The sequence below is a fragment of the Crocuta crocuta genome, unplaced genomic scaffold (assembly GCF_008692635.1).
Source record: "Crocuta crocuta isolate KB4526 unplaced genomic scaffold, BGI_CrCroc_1.0 scaffold115, whole genome shotgun sequence".
Taxonomy (NCBI): domain Eukaryota; kingdom Metazoa; phylum Chordata; class Mammalia; order Carnivora; family Hyaenidae; genus Crocuta; species Crocuta crocuta.
Genome location: NW_027530575.1, coordinates 1,836,595 through 1,860,552, shown reverse-complemented (window position 1 = coordinate 1,860,552; position 23,958 = coordinate 1,836,595). Strand labels below are relative to the sequence as shown.

Below are 23,958 nucleotides of genomic sequence, written 5' to 3'. Positions count from 1 at the left end.
CATAAACTTGAAATGTATTCATACAAACTCTTATCTATAGAGCAGTGGGCAGACTTTCCATACAATAAGAAGACTAAGGTAAATAGGGACCAAAAAAAAAAAAAAAACCCCAACAACCCCAGAATAAATGAATTTGGTTCAAAATAGAGTTAAGAGAGAGATCCAGAAGCAACAGGAAGGGACCAAAATCTTTTTATTCTTCCATAAATCATTTATTTTCCCTCCATCAGGTTGTTTCCAATCTCCTTTCTTAAGCAGACCTGAAGTAAAATGTGATTGTGATGCCATCATGATTCTGAAGGCAATGTACAGGATAGTGCCTTACAGAACCAAGTAAGTAAAGTTACATATGTCAGTCCTATTCACAGTCAGCTAAAAACTAATCTAGTTTATTTTCTCTTAACACATTTTACTCCCATTCATAAGATTATTATCAGTGTTCTTTAGCTTTCAACACTGTATTTCATGCATGTAGATTTGACAGTCAAATGATTGTTTTCATTTGTTCTTTCATATTGCGTTAGTCTACTTGGACAGCCATAATAAAATACCATAGAGTGGTTGGTTTACACAGTAGAATTTTATTTTATCTCAGTTCCAAAGGCTAGGAAGTCTAAGAACAAGGTTCAACACGTTTGATTTCTGGTGAAGCCTCTCTAGCTTTAGAAAACCACCTTCCTGCTGTTTCTACACATGTCCTTTCCTCAGTGTGGGAAAATGGAGAAAGAGATCTTTCTTTCTCTTCTTATAAGCCACCTATCCTTTTAGATTAGGATCCCACCCTTATGACTTCATTTAATCTTCATCATTTCCTAAAAGCCTGATCTCCAAATACAGTTATATTGGGGATTAGGGCGTCAAAATATGAATTTGGGGACATAATTCAGTCCACAGAACATATCAATGTTTATTGTTTCATTTATTTATTTCAAAGAAATTTCCAAGTATCAATTACAAACAGGGAAAGTGAAAGATACAGTGATGTATGCAATTATACTATACACAGGATATATTAATGTACACAATTATACTATAATGCAGTCACTTTGTGTAAGTCTATTCACTCATAATTTATTCTTTCATTAAACATTTTAGAAGCCCATTCTAGGCACTATGAAACAGAAAACATCAGAATATTGAGTAAATAATTTTAATTCTTGAAATTTTGGAAAAGTTTGAGATGTTTCTATTGTTAAATCAAATAATTAGCCACTAATATTTTAGACTATCTGTTCTATAGCTGACATCCTAAGATGTTTTGAGGAGTAAAAATGGCAGCATAATATATAGACCTTGCTATTAAAGGCATAACATGCTCATAAATCTCTAATATTGCTGGGAATAATTACTATCTCAGTTATCTATGGGTCACCATAGTACTGTAAAATAAATGCTCAAAAGACTTCCATGGCAATAGACTATTATTTTTACTCACATGTCTGTATCTTAGCAGGTGGGCACCTCTGCTGATTGAGTTGAGTTCAGGAGAGGCCATCCATGCATCTGTGATCTGTTGTCTAACTATTTAGTTCCGCTGATCTTGGGTGGAGTCACACGTGGACTTTCAGCTACAAAAACTGAACTAACTTGATTCTACTTGACACATCTCCTTAGGAAAGATAAGCAGGCTTGGCCTCAGGATGAAAGCAGGAGAGCCAGAGAAAAAGTGGAATAAGTCATGCAAGACCTCTTAATGGTGAGTCTCAGAATTGGCACACAGCATCCTTTCTTAATAGTCTATTAAGTAAAACAAGTTACAAGGCCAGTCTAGATTCCAGGGGAAAAAAAAAAAAAAAAAGAATACATCAGTTGAAATAAAGAACTAAAAATTCACAATGCAAAGAGTGTAGATTTGTTAGGGTAGATTGGTGGGTGAGTGAAAATTTGGGGCCATTTTTATAATCAGTCTATCACACCAGCACACAGTGGAGGGCAGGAGTAAACTTTAATCATTAATCATTTAATGGTAAGAGAAATTACCAAGTGAATCCACAAAGATACCCAAGTTAGTGGGTCACAGATAGTAAAATAAACTAAGTCAAGAGAACTACTTAAAACTTGAATTGTCCTGTTGTCAAGAATGGGTGGAAACAGTTTCAGATTACATACCCCTCCCCCAGGTAGATGCACATGTCTCAGTATTTTCATACATTCTCTAATTACTGGTTGTTCTACTCAACTATATTATGACAAATGTAATATTTACAATTGTGACCTTTCTGTTTTTCCTTTCTCTTCTCAGCAGACACCACAGTTCCATTTCCCATAGTCATCACCCTAGTCAAATCTATCATCATCTCTTGCTTGCACTTGCCTCCTGACTTTGAATACAATTCACTACATGGGAGCCAGGACAATCTTAAACACACACACATGCACATACAATTAAAGTGTTGGCTACTGCTCTTTAATATGTACCATCTTTAACATGGCACTTCATGATCTGATTTTTGCTTCAGTTACTTAAAGGAGCCTTATTCAAATTTCCCTCAGGACATTAGTACATTCTGTTCCTTCAGGGTAACAGACATTTCATATTCATTCTTAATATTTTAGATATATCTATATTTTCCTAATCTTTTCCACTGGCTTGAATAGAAACCCTTCTGTATGTTTATAGAGATCACCATCATTATTAAACAATATTTATTGTAATTTGAAGTTATATTTTTAGGTGATTCTTTGCTCAATATTCTCTCACCCTTTTTCCCACCAAAAATACGTCATACTGTAAGATTCTTTAGAACATAAAAAGTCTGTTTTGCTTAACATTTTATGTGCTAGCCCAATGGCTAATGATGTGAAGAACAAAGGAAAAAGAATAAAATTAAATTTCCTTACAACTTACAGCTCACTGACTGTCCTTGAGACAGGCAGGATGACCTTCCCCAAGAAGCTTAGCTGTCTTGATGTTAATACTTTACTAAGGGCAAAAGGCAACCTTAGCTTAACATTAGCCTGACCTCTAAGATCCTGTAAGTCTCCTTTCACATAAAAAAAATTCCTTTGGAAACTTCCTTTATCTCTAGTTTCCCAAGATATGTGTTAGCAATTATCCTCCAAGTATATGGCCCACTGATATATATTTGAAGGGTCTCATGATTAAGGTTTTACTGGATGGTAGTAAATATCCTTATCCTAACAACAGCTAGCCCCTCCAGGTCCTTGCTTTCAAATTCCTTAGAGACTTACATTATCCATCCCTAACCCCTCCCAGCTTGAAAGTGTATAATCAGCCATTCTTCACAACCCCTGTGCTTTAAGAAAACCACTTTTTTTGCACCAAAGATGTCTCAAGAATTCTTTCTTGATCATTCACTCAGGAGCCCCAACATTTTTACGTCAGCTAACACATAGTAAGCATTCAATAACCTCATTGACTAGATACATAAATTAGTGTATGTATATTCAAGCTTTCAAGATTAGCAACAATAAATTTTCTCTTCTTCAAAGTGGCTTTCAGAACCTAATTGTATGGTAGAAATATTCAGGACTTAACTAAATATCAAGCTACTCCACCTGCTTCTCTGTGCAGTTTCCTGAATCACTGAAAGAAAGTTGCCCTGGACAATTCATACTGGCCGTTTCATAACTGATATAAAATGGAGTATCAGGCCACTGAAAGTTTGAGGTTTATTTGTTACTGAATCATTGTCTAGCCTATTTTGACAAATACAGATGTTAAAATGTATAAAGTCATTAACCGGCTTATTAATAAATAAGTATGCATAGGATTGTATTTGGATCTTCTTTTTTGAAGAAGTAAAATATCTAGGTATATTTTAGATTTTTATTTTAAGTTTCTACTTCACTGGGGTGCCTAGGTGGATCAGTGGGTTAAGTGTCAACTTTGGCTCAGGTCATGATCTTGCAGTTCATGAGTTTGAGGTCCTGCTTTGGGCTCTCTGCAGACAGCTCAGAGCCTAAAGCCTGCTTCGAATTCTGTGTCTCCCTCTCTCTCTGCCCTCACTCACTCATGCTCTGTCTCTCTCTCTTTAAAAAAATAAACATTAAAATTTTTTAAGTAATTAAGTTTCTACTTCATAATCACCAATCTCTAAAGATTACAGTTATAATCTTTAAAAGAATACTAAAGGCCATAAGCACTAAGCACATTTTCTCTGGTTAGAGTCAACAAATATTCTGTGGTAAAGAACTATCAACTTTGCCACAATTGTTATGTTCAGAAAAATAAGTTCATTTAAATCTATGTCATCACTAAAATCTATAATTTTTTAACGTTTATTTATTTTTGAGAGAGAGAGAGAATGAGCAGGGAAGGGGCAGAGGAGAGGGAGACACAGAATCAGAAGCAGGCTTCAGGTTCTGATCTGTCAGCACAGAGCCCAATGCAGGGCTGGAACCCACAGACTGTGAGATCATGACTTGAGCCGAAGTCAGACCCTCAACTGACTAAGCCATCCAGGCTCCCCTAAAATATATAATTTTTCTCCAAAAGCTATTCATTGTGCAACTGTAGTTTAACTTAAAAAAAAAAAAAAACTTAGATGAACCAATGAAAACTCTAGATTTAACTTTCTCCAGACTATGCTATCCTGTCTTTTAAGTTGTCTATCAGGGCTCTCTTCTTTGATTTAGGTTATTTGTGTATTATATTCTCTAATGAGGAATTTACTGTTTTTACTTTCAAATACTATAATTTTGTCTTATTTGACAAATTTACCGCTTAATTAGTGTGCCCATAGAGAAAATCTCTTAAACTCCCCTTCTTTAATTTTCATGTGTAGTACTTTAGTATTTGGCACAGAATCCGTATCTGTAGAAGATCATTTCTTTTCTTTAGCAGCTTATCTTTTCCCTTCTTTACTTCCTATGGTTTTATAAAATACAAAAAGCTGCTTTCAATTATATACTTATAAAACTCTCCAGAACTATTTACGTTTCTGTAATTTGAAATTTCACTTCCCAACTTGAATCCTAGGACCTAGAATTTAATTTCTAGTCTGTGGCTTGCAGTTATCCCTTTAGTCAATATTAAACCTGGTGATAGAGGAGGCAAAAGTGGGGTACAACCAGTTCCACATAAAATTGCATGTTGAATGATTGGCTGGAGAGGGGTAATCTCTGTGTAAATTCTTCCAAAGCACTTTATTTTTTTATTTTTTTTATTTTTTATTTATTTCTAGGAGAGAGAGAGAGAGAGACAGCGTGAGCAGGGGAGGGTCAGAGAGAGAGGGAGTCACAGGCTGAAACAGGCTCCAGGCTCTGAGCTGGCAGTCAGCACAGAGCCCGATGCGGGGCTCGAACCCACGAACCGCGAGATCATGACCCAAGCGAAAGTCGGACGCTTAACCGACTAAGCCACCCAGGCGCCCCTTCCAAAGCACTTTAAAGCACTGTGTTTTATCCAGCTTCAGAAAGGAAGAATTTAAAATTGGTTCTTTAAGATTATATAATGTGTTTAGCATGTCAAAGCACTTTTTCTAGAATTCAATTCTTTTTTAATGAAGTCAAACTTTTATTCGTAAAACCACAATAACTTCTTAGGAATTATTTTTAATGTATTTTTTGATGTGATTTTACAATTAATTACAAGTGACTCTATGAGTTAACTGCCTGTGATTTTGAGCCATATCATTCAAACACATGTTGATTCTAAACAATATATTTACACATGATTAGCCTTTTGTTACAGTCAGTTTTGTTTAAATTAGCTAAGTGAATGAAAGGAAAAGAATTTTAATATTGAAATGTTAAAAAGTGAACCCACATAAATAATAATCTACATTGACATGTAAAGGATAGTTCTTTAAAGTAAGAATTTATTTGTTCTCTTGTACACTGATACCAAAACTCAATATTTAAAAAAAAAGAAAGAAAAGATTTAAATAATTACCTAACCCTTAAAAAAGTCCTCCAATAACACTGTCATCACAGAGCTAGACATGGGGCTCAGTCTAACAAACCATGAGATCATGACCTGAGCCAAAATCAAGAGTCAGTCTCCTAATTAAATGAGCCACCCAGACACCCTGATCATGCTATTTTTGAGATAGGGATTGAGGGGTATCTGGGCAGCTCAGTTCATTGAGCATCCAACTCTTGATTTTGGCTCAGGTCATAATCCCAGGGTTATGGGATTGAGCCCTGTGTCAGGCTCTGTGCTGAGCGTGAAGCCTGGTTGAGAGTCAGTCTCTCTCTTCCTCTTCTCCTCACCCCCATTCACACTTTCTGTCTCTCTCAATTTAAAAGAGAGAGAGAGGGAGAGAGAGAGAAATAGGGATAGAGATAGATAAAGACCTGGAATACAAATGTAGATATGGGTATTATAAATGTAAATGTAGACATTTATGTGCAAAGCCAAGTATCTCAGATATTTGCAAAAACCTTTACCACCACTGGAGATTCCAAAGAGAGAAATTAGTATTGGCTTCACAGAATAAGTGACCTTTAGCAACAGATATACTTATCTGAAGACATAAATGAAAAGTTTAGACAAACTTCATAAAATATTTTCACACTTCATCAATTTGTTATAGTTTCCCAAACAATATCTGTTATTTTAACTGCAGAAATCTTTCTTCCTTTGACCACTAAGAAGACTGACTAGAAATAAATATTATGTTTACTAAATGATGATGATGACAATGATGACAGTGGTCATGACAACAATAATAAAAGTGAGTGTAAAGGCCACTTATAGGCAATCAACATGAACAATGGAAAGCTGAGTAAGGTAGCTGGCCCCACAGTAACCTACTGGCTGAATACAAACAGACCCATTAGGTGACCCACCTCCAAATATCTGTATGCCCTAACCGACCAATGGGTTACTTACAGTAGGACACAGTTACCAAAAAAGGAAAATTCCACATATGCCCATACCTCCTCACCTTCCACCTTTCACTACAGCCCTTACCTCTGCCTCTTGGTAGTCTGCTTTGCTGTCCCTCCCTTGCCTTGCGGCTTATTAAATAAGCTTCTATCTCCTTTGTTCTGCCTTGGGTGAATTCTTTCACTGCCTGTGCTGCCAGCTTCAACCAGATAGGGTCGCCCCATATTTGGGGGCCCCCATCCAATTGGAAGACACTACAATTATAATTTTTTGAGCCTTTAACTCTATACTAGAGACAGATTATTTTTAACCTGTGTAATCTCCATTCACACAGTAGGAGAATAGAATCAAAATTTTTCAAATGAGGGAACTGGAGCTTTTCAAGGTTTTAAACCTTGTCAACATTTAAATGATTGCCGGGAGCCGCACCGGCCTCTCTGGATGGCAGTCACAGCAAGGATATGGTAGCGTTTGCACAGCTCCTGCCATGAGAAATGAAAACTGGTATCTCCTTCTGCTACTACTGGCTCATGTTGGAAATGAGGCTGCTGGCATTGACCAGGCCTCACAATATTCCAGATCAGACCGATATTCCCCACACAGATTCCTCATAAGGAAAGACGTGTCCCTGCCTTTTCCAAAGAGATTGTAGATGAAAACATTGTGGATAAAAGGCTCTTCCTATGGGCCTCGCAGATCCAAGACTTAACATAATAAAAGGGGCTTGAGTCTGGCCCTGAGACAAAGAGCTTAATTTAGAGTTAAGGGCGGATATCTACCCTCACCCAATTGTTTCTGGTGGAGCATTTTCTGGCCTTGTATATGCTGATTGCTCCCTGTGAAGGAACCTATTGAGGAACTACTTTTGTCATTATGGGAGCAAAGGTGTTTCCTGGAAGACCTGTTTTTCTTGATACTTCCACCTTAAAAGAAGTAACTTCACCCTTTTTATGCTAAAAACTGTCTAAAGATACCTTTTTCCCCATAGGATAAGTATCTCAATCACTAGTGATAAAGGTTATGCAGGATTTTTTGGATTTCCAGGAAATTCTTACATATCAAAGAAGTTTGTCATCAGAAATCATTGTCTAAGGCAAATGCCACTTCTGTGCTGTCCCCCAAATACTTATAAAATAAAGTTGAGCCCCAGTCAGAGCAGAGATGCCTGCCTGGTGATCAGAAAGAATCTCTGGGGTTCTCTCACTGTCTCTCGCCGACACCGTCCATCCTTCAGGGACCCCTGGACCTGCCGGATTCGGCCTCCGACAAATGATTACTTATAAGATCAGGTTGCAAATCATGATCTATCAAAATTTAGAGCCCAAGACTTTAGTAGCAATTTTCTATGCATTATAACCATACTAGTAAGTCCTCAAATTGTGTAGCTTAATTTCAAAAGAAAACAATGGGCAGGTTTAGCCTGAAAACATGCACTTTTTTTTCTTAGTTTGTTATTGCTATTAATCTATTAAGCCTAAATATGGTCTGATTACCATAAGTCATCAAGATGAAGTGAGGACACTTACACACTCATTTGTGGCCACAAATGTGCTGCACATTTAACACCGGTAATAAAGTCAACATGCTATTACAGGTTGTCTATTCTATCGGGGAATCATCTTCAATTTCACATCACTTTCAGTTATAAGATCTAAAAGATGCAAAAAAAAGGTCACAATGGTTAAGATGTTTCCCTAGGTTACACAATGATATCAACTCAAATACAACTTCAGTTTCCTAATGTAGATTTCAGTGTATGTCTATAACACACTTATTATACATTTTTGGAATACAATTAACTGTAAAATATAACTGTACTTTATAAATAGTTCCATGCTGCAACTGTTGTTTTTTTTTTTTTTTTTAATGCAATGAGTCAGAAAGAGTTGTGGTGGCTCTATCGCTTTATAAACTGTGAGGACTTTTCTACAGCTTTCTCATGTCCAGGATGTGAATATTATTACTACTAATCTTACTTCACTGTGAGGATCTGATTAGAATGTGTATTTGTTATTTACCTAAAATGTGTATACTCAAATAATGCACATAATAATCTGAAAATAAAATAAGCTCCTTTCTTAAAATTCATAGTTATGTTTCAAGCTATTATTATTCAAATTTAAGGAAAAATATTTTTAAGTCCTTGCCATCTGACTACATAGATATGTAGATAAATCTCTGATGAAAGAGTTTTTGGGTCCTCTTTTCAAAACAGCACACAATTTCAAACTGGAAACCTTCTCAAAAAAGCCATTTTTGCAGCTTCTCTGTACCGTCATCCTTTTAAACCAAAATAAAAGGAGATACCAACTTCTAGATAAGACACTTAGCATAAACTGATGTTTTCTATTAAGATAAAAATAATATACTATCTATAATTTGAAGTATAGAGAAGGAATTAGTTGAATTTTAATGTAATCAGGTTTTTTTTTTCTGATTCTATTCTTCAGAGCACTGAAAATGTCTTCGTTGGTTGAGAATTCTCAGCCTAGTCTTAATTATAATAAAAAATTAGAATAACAATGAAACAAAAATATAAGTAATTCTTTTGAAATCTCACTATGTATCAGACATCCAGGCAAACACTCTACATACATTAGTGCATGTAATTTTACCCCAGTGTTATGAGGAGACATGTGCTATTTTCATCATCTCTAGTTCATGGATGAGAATACTGATGGTTAGTAATCAAAATATATATCATAAAACAGAAATTTTATTCTATGAGTATGAACAATATAAATTGTTTATATCACTACTCCCCTTCATAATGCATGTTATATTAGTTACTTATTATATTGAAGTTTTTCATTTTCCTCATTCATACTTTCAGAAAATTTTTTTCCAATTTTTTTACTGATTAGCAACAAAATTTATTGTTCTTGTGGTACCAATATTTTTTTTCTTATTATTGTATAAAAGCCTTAATTTGGGGGTGCCTGGCTGACTCTGTTCATAGACCAAGCAACTCTTGATCTCAGGGTCATGAGTTTAAGCCCCATGTCAGGCCTAGAGTTTACTTAAAATATAAAAAAGCCTTAATCTTTAAAATAAGTTTCAGTTAAAATAAGTAAAATAAGTTTATTTGTCAAATTGTAGCATTTGCCTAGTTCTTCAATTACTGTCTTCACAAACCCATTATTATAACTTTAGTCTATCTGTACCACCAGAAACACATTGTATAGTTGCAGAAAGGACAATTTATGGATACCCTTGGTGTCAGAAGATATCTTACAAGATTTAAAATGCTTATCCTTATGAAAATTAGTTATTTTTTATATAGTTCTCAAGTTATTCCAACAAAATTTTTCTAATTTTATTACATTTAACTTAAAAATAATGATATTAGAAGGCCATAATTTAGTCTCATGTAATAAATGTCTTTGATAATTTCATTTTCAGACATATTTTAATGGAGGCTAAATGATATTTTGATCTTTTTCTCCCTTAAGTGTGAATTCTAGCAGTCTCAAACCAGGTTAAACTTTCCTAAAATGGCTGTTACAAATAATCAGTCTAAAGTGGGGTTGGAATTGCTCTTTCAATATGAAAATATTGCCTCTTGAGTATTTTCTGCTTTGTTTTGGAAATTTTCCTTTCCTGTCTCCTCAGTGCTTTGTTTGAGCCAAGTTCTGAGGCATATATTCAATTGAATTTTAATGGTTTGGGAGAATATCTTCTCTAACACTATCTTTTAACATAATGACAAAATAACCCAATGAGTATTGCTTGTAGTCAGAAGTCCTGGCGACAGATAGCAAGTATTACTGTAGTGACAATTACTGCCTCAAGTCACTCCTACATAAGTTTGAAGAGCCTTTGCTATTTTTTCTACCTCAAATTATAGCTCTTAAAATTATAAAAAAGCACTACTTACAATTCTAAATGCAAAGAGATAGAGACATTTCTATCAATTAAGGTTTTCTTGATACCCTCAAGGATTTATTAAAAATATTCTAAGAGAACAAACAGAGGGGTGCTGGAGGGGTTGTGGGGGGTGGGCTAAATGGGTAAAGGGCATTAAGGACTCTACTCCTAAAATCAATGTTTCACTATATGCTAACTAACCTGGATATAAATTAATTATTAAATAAATTAATTGATTTTAAAAAGGAAAAAGTATCCTAGAATTTTCTAGGCTCATAAAAAAGTTTTTATTTTTATTTTTTTATGTCTTTATTTTATTTTTTGAGAGAGAGAGACAGAGTGTGAGCAGGGGAGGGACTGGGAGACAGGGACACAGAATCCAAAGCAGACTCCAGGCTCTGAGCTGTCAGCACAGACCCCGACAGGGGAGCTCAAACCCACAAACTATGAGATCATGACCCTAGCCAAAGTCTGATGCTCAACCGACTGAGCCACCCAGGCACCCCAAAAAGTTTTTAATCTTAGCTGATGGCTGTAATAAACTATAGGGTTTTTTTTTTTTAGTGTTTATTTATTTTTGAGAGAGAGAGAGCATGAGCAGGGAAGGAGCAGAGAGAGAGGAGACAGAATCCCAAGCAGCCTCCTCCCACTGCCATCATAGAGCCTGATGTGAGGCTCAAACTCACAAACCAGGAGATCATGACCAAGAGTCGAATGCTTAACCAAGTAATAGACTTACCTTTCCTGCAGATAAAAATTAAAACCTCTGGACAAAATACTTTCAAATTTTTAAATATTTATTTATTTTTGAGACAGAGAGTGACAGAGTGTGAGCTGGGGAGGGGCAGGGAGAGAGGGAGACCCAGAATCGAAGCAGGCTCCAGGCTCTGAGCCGTCAGCACAGAACCTGACGCAGGGCTCAAACTCACACACTGTGAGATCATGACCTGAGTGGAAATTAGACTCTGAAGGACTGAGCCACCAGGTGCCCCTGGACAAAATATTTTTAAAAGTACAACTTTATGAACGTTCTGGGCAGTGACCATAAGCAGAAGGAAACTGGCAGTCTAACCTTGAAAATGGGTAACAAATTTGGTACAATTTGCAATTATGTTACTTTTTGCCTGAAGTCCCTCTGTAGTGTGCCTGCCTGGGAAAGTTGAAAAGCAATAGAAACTGTAATCTTACTGGCCTGAGGAACCAGATGGTGGTGTTTGTAGGTTCCAGAAGTGGCAAGAAAGTGAGAGAGAAAATTCCAGAAAGAAAATGCTACTGAAGAGGAGATACAAAATTTGCATATAAACTCTGCCCACTTTTGTATATGAGTTACAGACATTCTTTGAGGAGATTCCAGGTTCCAGTGTACTCAGCAGAAAACAGTAACTGGAAGACTAAAACAAGGAGCAGAAAATTTAGCTTCTGATCACCATAGGAGGAACAGAGTTTAGAATATGAGTTCAGCCAGTTTATCTTTTTATTTATTGATTTATTTTTTTATTTTTTAAAATAGTTTATTGTCAAGTTGGTTTCCATATAACATCCAGTGCTCATCCCCACAAGCACCCTCCTCCATGCCCATCATGCCCCTCCCCCTCCACCCCCACCCCTATTAGCCCTCAGTTTGTTCTCAGCATTCAAGAGTCTTTCCTGGGTTACCTCCCTCCCTTTTCCCCACTACTTTCCCCCTTCTTCTCCCCATGGTTCTCCTTTAAGTTCCTCCTTATCCTCCTATATGTGCAAACATATGGTATCTGTCCTTCTCTGCCTGACTTATTTCACTCAGCATAACACCCTCAGGTTCCACCCATGTTGCTACACATGGCCAGATTTCATTCTTTCTCATTGCCATGTAGTATTCCATTATGTAGATAAACCACATCTTCTTGATCCATTGGTCAGTTGATGGACACTTAGGCTCTTTCCATGTTTTGGTTATTGTTGAAAGTGCTGCTATGAACATTGGGGTACATGTGCCCCTATGCATCAGCACCCCTGTATCCCTTGGGTAAATTCCTAGCCATGCTATTGCTGGGTCAAAGGGGAGTTCTAGTGTTAAATGTTTGAGAAACCTCCACACTGTTTTCCAGAGCAGCTGTAGCAGTTTGCATTCCCACCAACAGTGTAGGAGTCAGCCAGTTTATCTGCATGACAGTCTTCACAGGAAGATAACAGAATACATATCTGTACTGGATTATCCATAATATTCAAGCTACAACCTCCCTACAAAGAACTCTCTGGGTCTAAGTGAATTTATTTTTTTAGATGTTAAAGAAAGAACTAAAGTGAATCTTACACAAACTCTTCAAAAGTGAAGAATGAAGAGATATTCTCTGGTTCTTTATAAGGCCAGCATAATCTAAAAATGAAACAACAAGGCAAAGATAACAGAGAAAAAGGAAATTTTAGACATCTATTCCTGACAAACATAGTTGAAAATATTAAAAACAAAAGCTCTCATTATAGGAGAGCCAGAGAATTGCAGAAGATCTGGTCTCATCTCTCTATAAATATACTAAGGACAGACGTGCTGGCATACACAACGTTATTTGCTTGTGGAAGAGTTCTTGCCTATGTTTTTTTTTTTAAATGTTTTTATTTAATTCTGAGAGAGAGAGAGAGAAAGCGTGAACAGGGGAGGGTCAGAGAGAGAGGGAGACACAGAATGTGAAGCAGGCTCCAGGCTCTGAGCTAGCTGTCAGCACAGAGCCTGACACGGGGTTCGAACCCACAAGCCGTGAGATCGATGACCTGAGCCGAAGTCGGACGCTTAACCGACTGAGCCACACAGGTGCCCCACCTATGATTTTTTTTTTTATAAGTTGGACCTGGTGTAGAATTGCTTCTGGTATACATTGGGGAAAAAACATCAGGTATCTGTATCAGTTGAGTGTTCTAAAATAAAATAATTAAAATAATTTTTCCTAGATATCATGCAGATTTAGAATTATCATCTAAGTTTAGAAATCACTATATTCTTAGAAGATTAATCCTATGAATAATGGCCAGCTGGTCCAGAAGGGAAGCAAAAGGATTTCAGTTGCTCTTAGGCAGTGACTACACATCTAACCAGCAAGTTAGAAAACAGTTGTTTTCACCAAAGCCTTCTCTTGTACTAGCTGCTAACACTCCTCCATATTATCTAAGCAGAAAGTCTCCACTAACAGGAATTTTCTTTTTCTCCTTAGCTGCCTACCAACTGCTAATTTAGCCATTTTTCACTTATTGATGAACATATAAAATGCCTGGTATTTTTATTATTTTATAATGTTTAAGTTGTCTCTTCCAAACTGAACACAATTCCTTATAAAATATAAAAATAAGTTACTGTTTGACTATTTAGTCATTATTCCATTAATTATGTCATATTATGCTTGTAATTTTGCTCAGTGCTTTCATGACAAACCATTTTCTTAAAAACAAAAGAACACTGAAACATTTTTTAGGGGTTCCTGGGTGGCTCAGTTGGTTTAGTGTTCAACTTTGGCTCAGGTCATGATTTAACAGTTCCTGGGTTCGAGCCCCGCATTGGGCTCTGTGCTGACAGCTCAGAGCCTAGAGCCTGCTTCTGATTCTGTGTCTCCCTCTCTCTGCCACTCTCCCTCACTCACACTCTATCTCATTCTGTCTCTCAAAAATAAATAATATTTATTTTTATTTCAAAAATAAAAAAAAATTTTAAACCATTTTTTTATTCTCTTACTTTAAGAAAACAGTAAATTGCAGCACTAGGAGTTATCATCACAATGAAGTTAACTTTTTTAAGCTCTCATTATTTGCCAGTCATTATGGCAAGGGCTTATATACATTGTCTCAGTTAATCTTCAAAACCACAGTATAACTACACATTTTATTATCTCTTTTCTCAGCAAGGCAGAAATGATGCAGTCTTCAGGTGATTCTAACATATGCTGATAACTGTTTGTGAACCATTAGTTTAGATACAATATGTCAAATTTGCTTGTGATTAATACTTCTCAGATAAAAATAGCCATCTTCTTTTTCTTTTGAAAACACCACATGTGACTTACATAGACATCAGAGATATAGAATCATGCACTTAAATTCTATTTCAGAGAAATAAATCTAAAACTGTATGAACAGTTAGTTCTACACCCATCTGATAGACACAATGACTTTGGGTCACATATTTGCATTCATTTTCATCAATTCCATAATGACTGGTTATACTTTGCTTTTGAGGTGTCCCATGATACTAAGTGTTTGTGAAAGCAAAAGCAGTCTGCTTTGGAGGTCACTGAGATAAGTAGAGTTAATTGCCTCGGACAAATCGATCCTGTAGCACATGGGTCACTTCACATTTGAGTCAATCAAAACAAAAGCAGAATTAATTGTCTGACCAAAGAAGTGCCAGCATGTCTCTGATACCACATGGAAAGAATGCTGAGAAGAATTCTTCTATTGAACAAATATTTTTAAAGTAATTCACCAAAATACCAAGCCATGACCATTTCAGTAGGATTGAAATAGAAGGAGTCAGAAAACTAAATCCTCTTTGATATATATTCTGTTCAAAAGCCACTTCTGAAATGAAAGCATACTAATTGAGGATTGATGGCTCTGATTCAACTAGCAGCCCCTAACAATAAAATTTCTCAGTATGTGGGATCTAGTCACAAGGAAATGCAAAAAAGGAAAAGTGGTTCTTGTTTCAATAGCTCTATAAACTGAGGTTAATCTTTCATTTCCTTTGGAAGATTTCTCTGTTAAAGCCACCTATCAAGGTAAAATAAAGATGTGTAGATATATAAAAGACTTTTGTAAACTGAATCAATATTACTCAAGCACATGGGTTGGTGGACTAAGGCCAGTGGAGAAATCTAGCCTACTGCCTGTTTTTAGACATAAAGTTCTATTGGAATACAACCAGGCTCATCTATTATATATTGCCTATGGATACTTTCATGCTACCCGACAAAGCTGGGTAGTTGCAGTAAGGACCATGTGGACCGCAAAGCCCCAATTTTTAATTATGTGGTACCTTGCAAAAAGTTTGTAGACTGTTGTATCGAACAGAGTGACATATCAATATTTAAAGACTGCATGAAGTCAGAGAAAAGGCTTCTCCACACTTCTTATTTTATTATATAGTGATCTCCACTCTAAAGAACCTCTTGACCTGCACCTTACCTATTTTTTCTCAGGGTGAAAGAATGAGTTACCTGGTTGTTAAGTGATGTTCATTGGCCTGGTTGTTAAGTGATGTACATTGGATGGAGCTAATCCGCTAAGAAGCTATAAATCCTGGGTTTCAGTCTTTCTCTTTTCTTTGCATTTTTGTTTTCGTTGTTGTAAGCACCAGCTTATAACTGCATAATCCTAGATAAGTGTTTTTGTTCTGCAGGTCTTCATTTTCCTAAAGGACTGTGCTATAAACTTGATTGGGGGATTGGGAAGTATCTGCAAGCCTACTTGTTTCTCATTACCAGGACAGGTTCTTGACCAACTTAATCAGTCAGAAAAGTAATATGCTGGACTTTCATGTTATCATGTTTTGCTTTCAGAACTGTAATTAGGAAGAAGGGTTTGATTTATTTGGCATTTATGATTTTGAGAGCTTCAACATATTAGTGTTGCTTTCAAATTGTTTATATCTTTCTGGAGAGATAGACATGTTAACACATAGAATCTTATTTCAGAAATATGAAATATTAAAAACACATACTATGGTACCAAAAAGAACATGGGAAGAGATCCCTTTGAACTCAATATGCATCACTAAATAAATATGAGATGAAACTATTATCAGGCATGTGGGAGATTTGCATAATCCAAATAATAAGCCTGACTCAATTGATGTTATTTATAATTTAGTCATATTTTACAGAAGATAAGTCATCAATTTAATGACTCCATCATTATATAAAAGAAGCAGCACTATATTATAATTGGCGCCATGTTGTTAAAATAAACCTAGCACTAACAGACCACTAGGAGTGATCATTTCTGCTCATTAAATACTTTTCTTTTAATTTAAGAAAGTGACTTGGACTTCATAGCCATTGAAAAGCACATCCACAAGTAAGAAATATGTAGAAGCATGAATCTATTGGTAGGAATGCAAATTAGTAAAGTCTTTCTGGAAAACAGTATAGAGGTTCTTCAAAAAGTTAAAAATAGAGTTACCCTATGATCCAGCAATTGCACTACTAGGTATCTACCCAATGGATTCAAAAATACTGATTTGAAGGAGCACATGAACCCTGATGTTTATAGCAGCATTATGAACAATAACCAGATTATGGAAAGAGCCCAAATACTTATCCACTAATGAATAGATAAAGAGGATATGGTGTCTCTCTCTCTCTCTCTATATATATATATTACTCTGCCATCAGAAAGAATGAAATAATGCCATTTGCAATGACATGGTTAGAGATAGAGTGTATTATCCTAAGCAAATTATGTCAGTCAGAGAAAGACAAATACCATATGATTTCACTCAGATATGGAATTTAAGAAATAAAACAGATGAACACAAGAGTAGGGGGAAAAAAGACAGAGGGAAGTAAACCATCAGAGATTCTTTTTTTTTCTTATTTTTTTAGAGAAAGAGGGAGTCTTAAGCAGGTTCCACATATAGTATGGAGCCCAACGTGGGACTCAATTCCACAACCTTGGGATCATGATCTAACCCAAAATGAAAAGTCGGACACACAACCAAATGAGCCACCTAGGGTAAGAGACTCTTAACTATAGAGAAAAACAGGGTTGCTGGAGGGAGGTGGGCAGGGGATGGGCTAAACAGGTGATGGGTATTAAGAGGGCACTTATGATGAGCACTGGGTGTGTTAGGTAAGTGATGAATTGCTAAATTCTACTCCTGAAGCCAATATTATAATATATGTTAAGTAACTAGAATTTAAACAAAAATTTGAAAGAAAAAAGAAATATTTTCCAATAATAAGGAAAGCAAATTCTTAACAAATCTCCATGAGATATGTAAAGTTTTTCTATTTATTAGTCCAATAAGAAAATCTCAAATTCCACACATAAAAAATTATATTAGATCATTTTGTCTCATAACAAAGCTTTAACTAAAAGGCAATATGAAAAAATAGTCTTTACACCCTCCCCCTAACTCAGTCTCCTTAAAAGATATTTCAAAGCCAATGGGAAAAGAAAATAGCAGAGTTGAAATTGCAAGCTATCACAAAAAAATAAAGAGAACTTCAAAACTCCAAAGAAACACCATAGCACACTCCCAGAAAAATTTATCTGGCTAGAATCAAATGAGTTCCTTAAAAGTAAGAGTCAATTTAAAGTATGAAATAATTGAACAAAATAAAACATAAGCTTAAAAAAGTAAAACAAAAGATAATTATAAAATATGAAATTAATAAAAAAGAAAAGTTTTAAAGCCTTCAAACTTTAAATTGTTCTTATTATATGAAAAGCTGATTGTTTTCAAATGTCAGACTAAGCCAAATTTGAAAAACCATTCAAGAAAAAAAATTAGAAAAGATAAATTAAATTGCCTTTGAAACAGGAAGGTGAAAAAACTTGGATATAAAAAGTTTTCTTATAATATTATATGTCAACAAACACAAACAGCAAGGAGGAAACTTTTGACTTGATATTTAATGTATATAATGATTTTTGTCTCTGTTTTGGAAATCCCCAATCTGACAGGGTATCATGCTCTTGGCACTATGGTTAACTACAGGCTCCTCACTTTTTCTGCTAATTTAGGATGATGGACACAAGGGCAAAATTCCAGTACAGAGCAATCAGATTTCTTTTCTTGGGAAATGGATTTTTAAACTGATAGATACAAAGAAGGTGTTTAGCACAGTCTTGCTTTCAGAGAGGCCGACACAAAATCTCTAGGAGCTCCTGTGGCTAGGGTCTCAGGGCTCTACGTAAAAGTATGTTTGCTCACTTCTTTTAAATTTTCAGTCATTCCAATAACCTTTCAATAAAATCCTTTTTGTCTGTTTTACTCAGCAGAGGCAAGATACATTGTTGCTAGCAAACAAAAGAACCTGCTCCCTGAGATCTAGGAGAGATCAAATTTCAGGGTCGGGTTTTTTGTTTCTGATATTTCTAAACAATTGAAAATAATAGAAGGACTATTTCAACTCTCAGTTTACTTCAAGTAAAGAATAAAATGTAAGGCTTTCATGAGCTTCTCCTGAAGGAATTACTTACTGCTTATAGTCATGGGGCTGAGATTGGCAAGAAAACCACTTTGGAACCTAAGACTTCAACAAAATACACCCTCAGCTAAATTCACAAATATTTTACTTCTCTCTGATGAATGTTAGAACATTACTTTGGAAAGGATGGAAAACTTGAATGATGCTATGTCAGAGGATGTATAAGATCAGTAACTTTCTCAACCCTATCCTTTTCGGTACTAAATTACCACTTTTCGGTATGAAATTACCACTGCAGCTCCTTCTGTACTAAAAAACATAAACAATTTGCTCCATTCATCAATCCTTTTCTCACTGAGCTTTAATCAGAATTTAATTCAAATGGCACTCATGATGAAGTGAAATATCCAGAGGGAATAAAAAGGTCACGTTCAAAAAGTACTTATAAGACTTTCCTAATTTACATGTTTTTAAAAAATGAGAATTTTACAAGTGCAGTGTTCGAGGTTCTTCATCAAAGATGCAGTTTTTAAAATTATTTCATTGCTATAGGTATATATGCTTAGTCATGTGTATATTTTCATGCACATACACATACACGTAAATAGACTCTGCATTTAATATGATAGTTTGGAAAGCTAACTATAGTTCTTTCCATTGAATGCACTGGGTAATATCAATCTTTTTTTTTTTAATGATTCCTATTTATTATCTCACAGTTTTGCAGGTTAGAAATTTGGTGTGTTTGACTTCTCTGCTCACAGGGGTAAAATCAAAAAGTTGACTGGCCTGGACTGATATTTGGAAGCTTTAAGAGAGAATCCATTGCCAGTCTATTTAAATTGTTGGCAGAATTCAGTTCTGTACATTTACGAAACTGAGGTCCTCATTTCCTTGCTGACTGTCAGCTGGGAGACTTTCAGTATCTTCAGACCACCTTCATTTCTTTTCACTTTGCCCCTTTCATCTTCAAACCAGCCATAGGACATTGAGTTTTTCCCACATTTTGAATCTCTTTTTTCCCCTTCTGCCTCATCTCTTCTCCCTCTCACTAGAGAAAATTCTTTGTTTTAGGGCTCAGGTGATTAGATTGGGCCCACCTGGATAGTCCAGGCGACGCTTCCTATTTTCAGTCTTTATCCCTAGTTACAATTGGTAAGTCATTTTTGCTTTGCAACTAAATAAATATAGGAATTAGGGTTTTGTGCACCTGTGTGGATCATTCTGCTTACTGTAGTATTTTATGGGAAGGTTGAGAAAGGCAGTGATATAGATTACTAGTCAACTGTTCTCAGGTTTGCATGCAATATTCGATGCTTATATCTTAAATATTGGATTTGATATCATATAACGCTACTAAAGTTGAGCCACCATTAAAAAAGATTAATTATGTTACAAGAATGCAATGTGTTAGACTCTATTCATCAAAAAAAAAAAAAATAGAATCAGAAAGACGACAAGTTGTTTCAAACAATACAAACTAGCAAATCAAAATTATATCCAGGAGTAAGTAAAGAACAAATACTTTTTAAATAAATCTGTCAATCTTAGGGATATAAGAACAATTCAACTGCTTTTTAAAGTTAGTCAGGAAAATCATAAAAAACAAAAATGTTAAAATAATTATGAATTGAAGTTTGAACTAAAATACTTAAATAATTTTTAAAGGGGTGAAGTTAGTATTTCAACAATAATAGAATCTATATGGGACCAAAATAATCTGATCTTGAAAAATATTAAGGACACTCCAAGATAATCTTTGAAAATTTTTTGAGAGATAATAAAGAAATATTAGAACATATTGTTATTTTTAATTGTTTTTTATATATAGCATATATGTACACATGTTCATATGTGTATATGTGTACATATACACATATAATGGATTATTATTCAGCCATAAAAAAAGAATGAAATCTTCCCATTTATGACAACATAGATGGGCCTTGAGGACACTATACATAATGATGTAAGTCAGACAGAGAAAGACAAATACCATTTGATATCTCTTATATGTGGAAATAAACAACAAACAAACAAGCTTATAGATATAGAGAACAGATGACTGGTGATGGCCAGAAGGAGGTTATGGGGTGGGAGAAATGGGTGAAGGAGATCAAAAGGTAAAAAATAATAATATTAAAAATAAATTTTTAAAAAGAATACCCTGATTCCTTTAGACACTATATCTTAACTTTTCTTCCTTATCCTCCAATCTCTATCCTCAATGACACTAATAAAGTACTTTTGCTGAACATTTCATCACCCAGTTCTATCCTTCAGTATGGATGTTGTCACCTTCAGATCAGTATGTTTTCATCTCAGTGCCACTCTGTCTCAGTGAGCACATGCCCTAAGCCAGAGCTATTGTCATGAAAACCTTCTGGGACAAGTGGAGCAAAAATGACCCCAATATCAGACATCAGGCTAATGAGTGAAGAGAACTAAACAAATAAAGAAAGATATGTTACATTCTTAAAACCTAGCTATGAAATAAACACATCATTCTTGAACATAGTTCAAGATATAAGAATAAGAATAAAAATGGCCAGTCAAAAACCAAAATGGATGCTACAGAATCCATGCACTTTATTAATTCAAAAAGCAAATCCCTTTGGCCTTTACTATAACTAATAGGTAATGTGAATCTTATCCAAAGTCTAACACATGTTCTGTGGCCTTGGAAGCTTATAAATAATATAATATAGAGGGGCAGCTTGTAAGTCTGCAGAGACAGAGATATTTTATTTCTTTTGTCCTATATGGTTTTTTCACCAAGCCCAAGCTCTATTCTTTCCAGGCTCAGAGGCTTTAACAATTCTTTCTCTTTCTCTAGGAAAGTGATAGATAGATAGATAGATAGATAGATAGATAGATAGATAGATAGATAGACAGAAATAGATATGGATATATATGTACATGTATGTATATAGAGATATATACATATGGAATAAAATGATGACAGGAGGATAATAATCTTTGAAACTTGCTCTGTCACTGTTCTCTCTCTACTAGAAATGATGATAGTAGAGCTTTTAATCCAATGGGGATTTCTATTAATTGTAATCAGAAGTATCTTTAGCTATAAGAGCTCACTTTCTTCAGAACTGAGGTGTGTGTGGTCATCATGATAGTCCTCAGCCTACTCTCAGTAGTCAGGACATAGGGAATGGTATGGCATGCAGAGGACTCTGACAGTCAATGGATTCCTAAGAATTAAAATGAAAGACAACTAAGCTTTTCTATTTGTAAAACCAAAGCAATTCAAAGATTGACAAATAATTCTGTTTTGACTTGAATAACAACCATGAAAAGGTCAATACCTCTCAAAAAATCACATAATTGGCTTCATTTATCAATCGTATGGTCCACCTTAATTATAGGGGACATTGGGTCCTTTACACTGCTCACATTTCCCACAGAGAAGTTAGCGAAGGAAACATAAAAATAAAGATTTTGAGAAAATTATCTTGACTCCAAGCCAACTATAGTTATTAGAAACCTAAATATTGTGAGGTGCAAATTAGAGTAGGCACTTGCGGGAATAAGAAATTTGGATCCTTGGGGCACCTGGGTGGCTTAGTCGGTTAAGCGTCCGACTTTTGCTTAGATCATGATCTCGCGGTTCGTGGGTTCAGGCCCCACGTCGGGCTCTGTGCTGCCTGTCAGCTCAGAGCCTAGAGCCTGTTTCAGTCTGTGACTCCCTCTCTCTCTGACCCTCCCCTGCTCACGCTGTCTCTCTCTCTCTCTCTCCTAGAAATAAATAAAACATTAAAAAAATTTTTTTTTTAAATAAAAGAAATTTGGATCCTTGTCTCTAATGTCTGATCATTTTTCCAGTTCCTGAAAATATAACAAAATGGATATTCCAACATGGTTTCCTAGCCTATAATTGATATGGGATGAAGAAACAACTGGAAGTCAGTGGAGGAGCCAATTCCAGCCAAGTCGTCATCATCATCACCATTGGCATCACTGTCATCATTCTTGCGGAAGTATAAATGATTTAATCACCAAAGGCTTAAAAGTCACAGGCATAATAGTCTCGTTCAGTCCCGTTCAGTTCTTCAGATTGGTTAGTAAAAGGCTTGTATATTCCTGGAGAATAATATAATATGGAGATTAAATAGGACTACTATTACAAATACAACTAAATATGGTGTGATAGGTAGCATAATGCTTCTTCTAAGCTGTTCATTCCCTAATCCCCAGAATCTGTAAATGGGATTTTGCAGATGTAATTAAGTTGATATGGAGAGCTTAGCCTAGATTATCCAGGTGAGCCCAAACGAACCACATGAATCTTTAAAAGTGGAGAATTTTCCCAGGTTGATAACAAGAGAGCTATGAAAATGGAAACAGGGTCAGAGACACTATGTTACTGGCTTTATAAATGGGGAGGGAAACCATGAATGAGCTAAGGAATATAGGTAGTCTCTAGAAAGTGGAAAAGGAAAGGAAGTAAATTCTCCTCTAGAGCCTCCAGAAAGAAACACTCCTGCCCACCCCTTGATTTTAGCCCAGTGATATCCAGTTTGGATATCTGATGAACAAAACTGTAAGATATCTTTTATTTAAGTCACTAATTTTGTTGTAATTTATTACAGCTGAAAATGGAAAACTGATATTAGCCTCTGATTTTTAAAGTGAACTATTTTATTAATACAGCCTTTGATATTTGAAATGTAGCTATTGATGAGGATAATACATTCCATAAGGTACACAAAAGCTACTAGAACCTGTTTGCATTTTTTGCAAAATGGGAGAGCAGATTTTACTCTACCGCTTCAGTGATACAACAGTTCCTGCACTTGATGCCAGAATATGGTCCCCTCCCCAGAGTACAAGACCCCTCACCATCCCATGGAACACCATCCTGGTCTACCATCCTTACATTCTTATGCTCCTAGGATCCAGAATGTTATTGATAGCAAAAATGACACAGTGACGTGGGTATATATGGTATACACATTGCTGCTTATTAATCCTCCTTGCACCTAAGAAAGAGGTTCAGTGTTGAAGACTTTGGAGGCAGGCTATAAGATATTTCCTTATGGAAATAATTTTCTTAATAACTCACATGTTCAGCCTTTAAGAACAGTCTAAGGGTGCCTGGGTGGCTCAGTCAGTTAAGTATCAGAGGCTCTTGATCTCAGCTCAGGTCTTGAGCTCAGGGTT

The 23,958-nt window shown here is 35.6% G+C and overlaps 1 long non-coding RNA gene across 1 annotated transcript; it reads left to right on the top strand.

Annotated features, from left to right (window-relative positions):
- The first annotated feature begins 244 nt into the window (after positions 1-244).
- LOC144234660 (uncharacterized) lies at positions 245-23,958 on the top strand. Its single transcript, XR_013336031.1, has 4 exons — positions 245-333; positions 1,615-1,696; positions 17,230-17,359; positions 22,621-23,958. It is a non-coding gene; the product is annotated as an uncharacterized LOC144234660 (long non-coding RNA).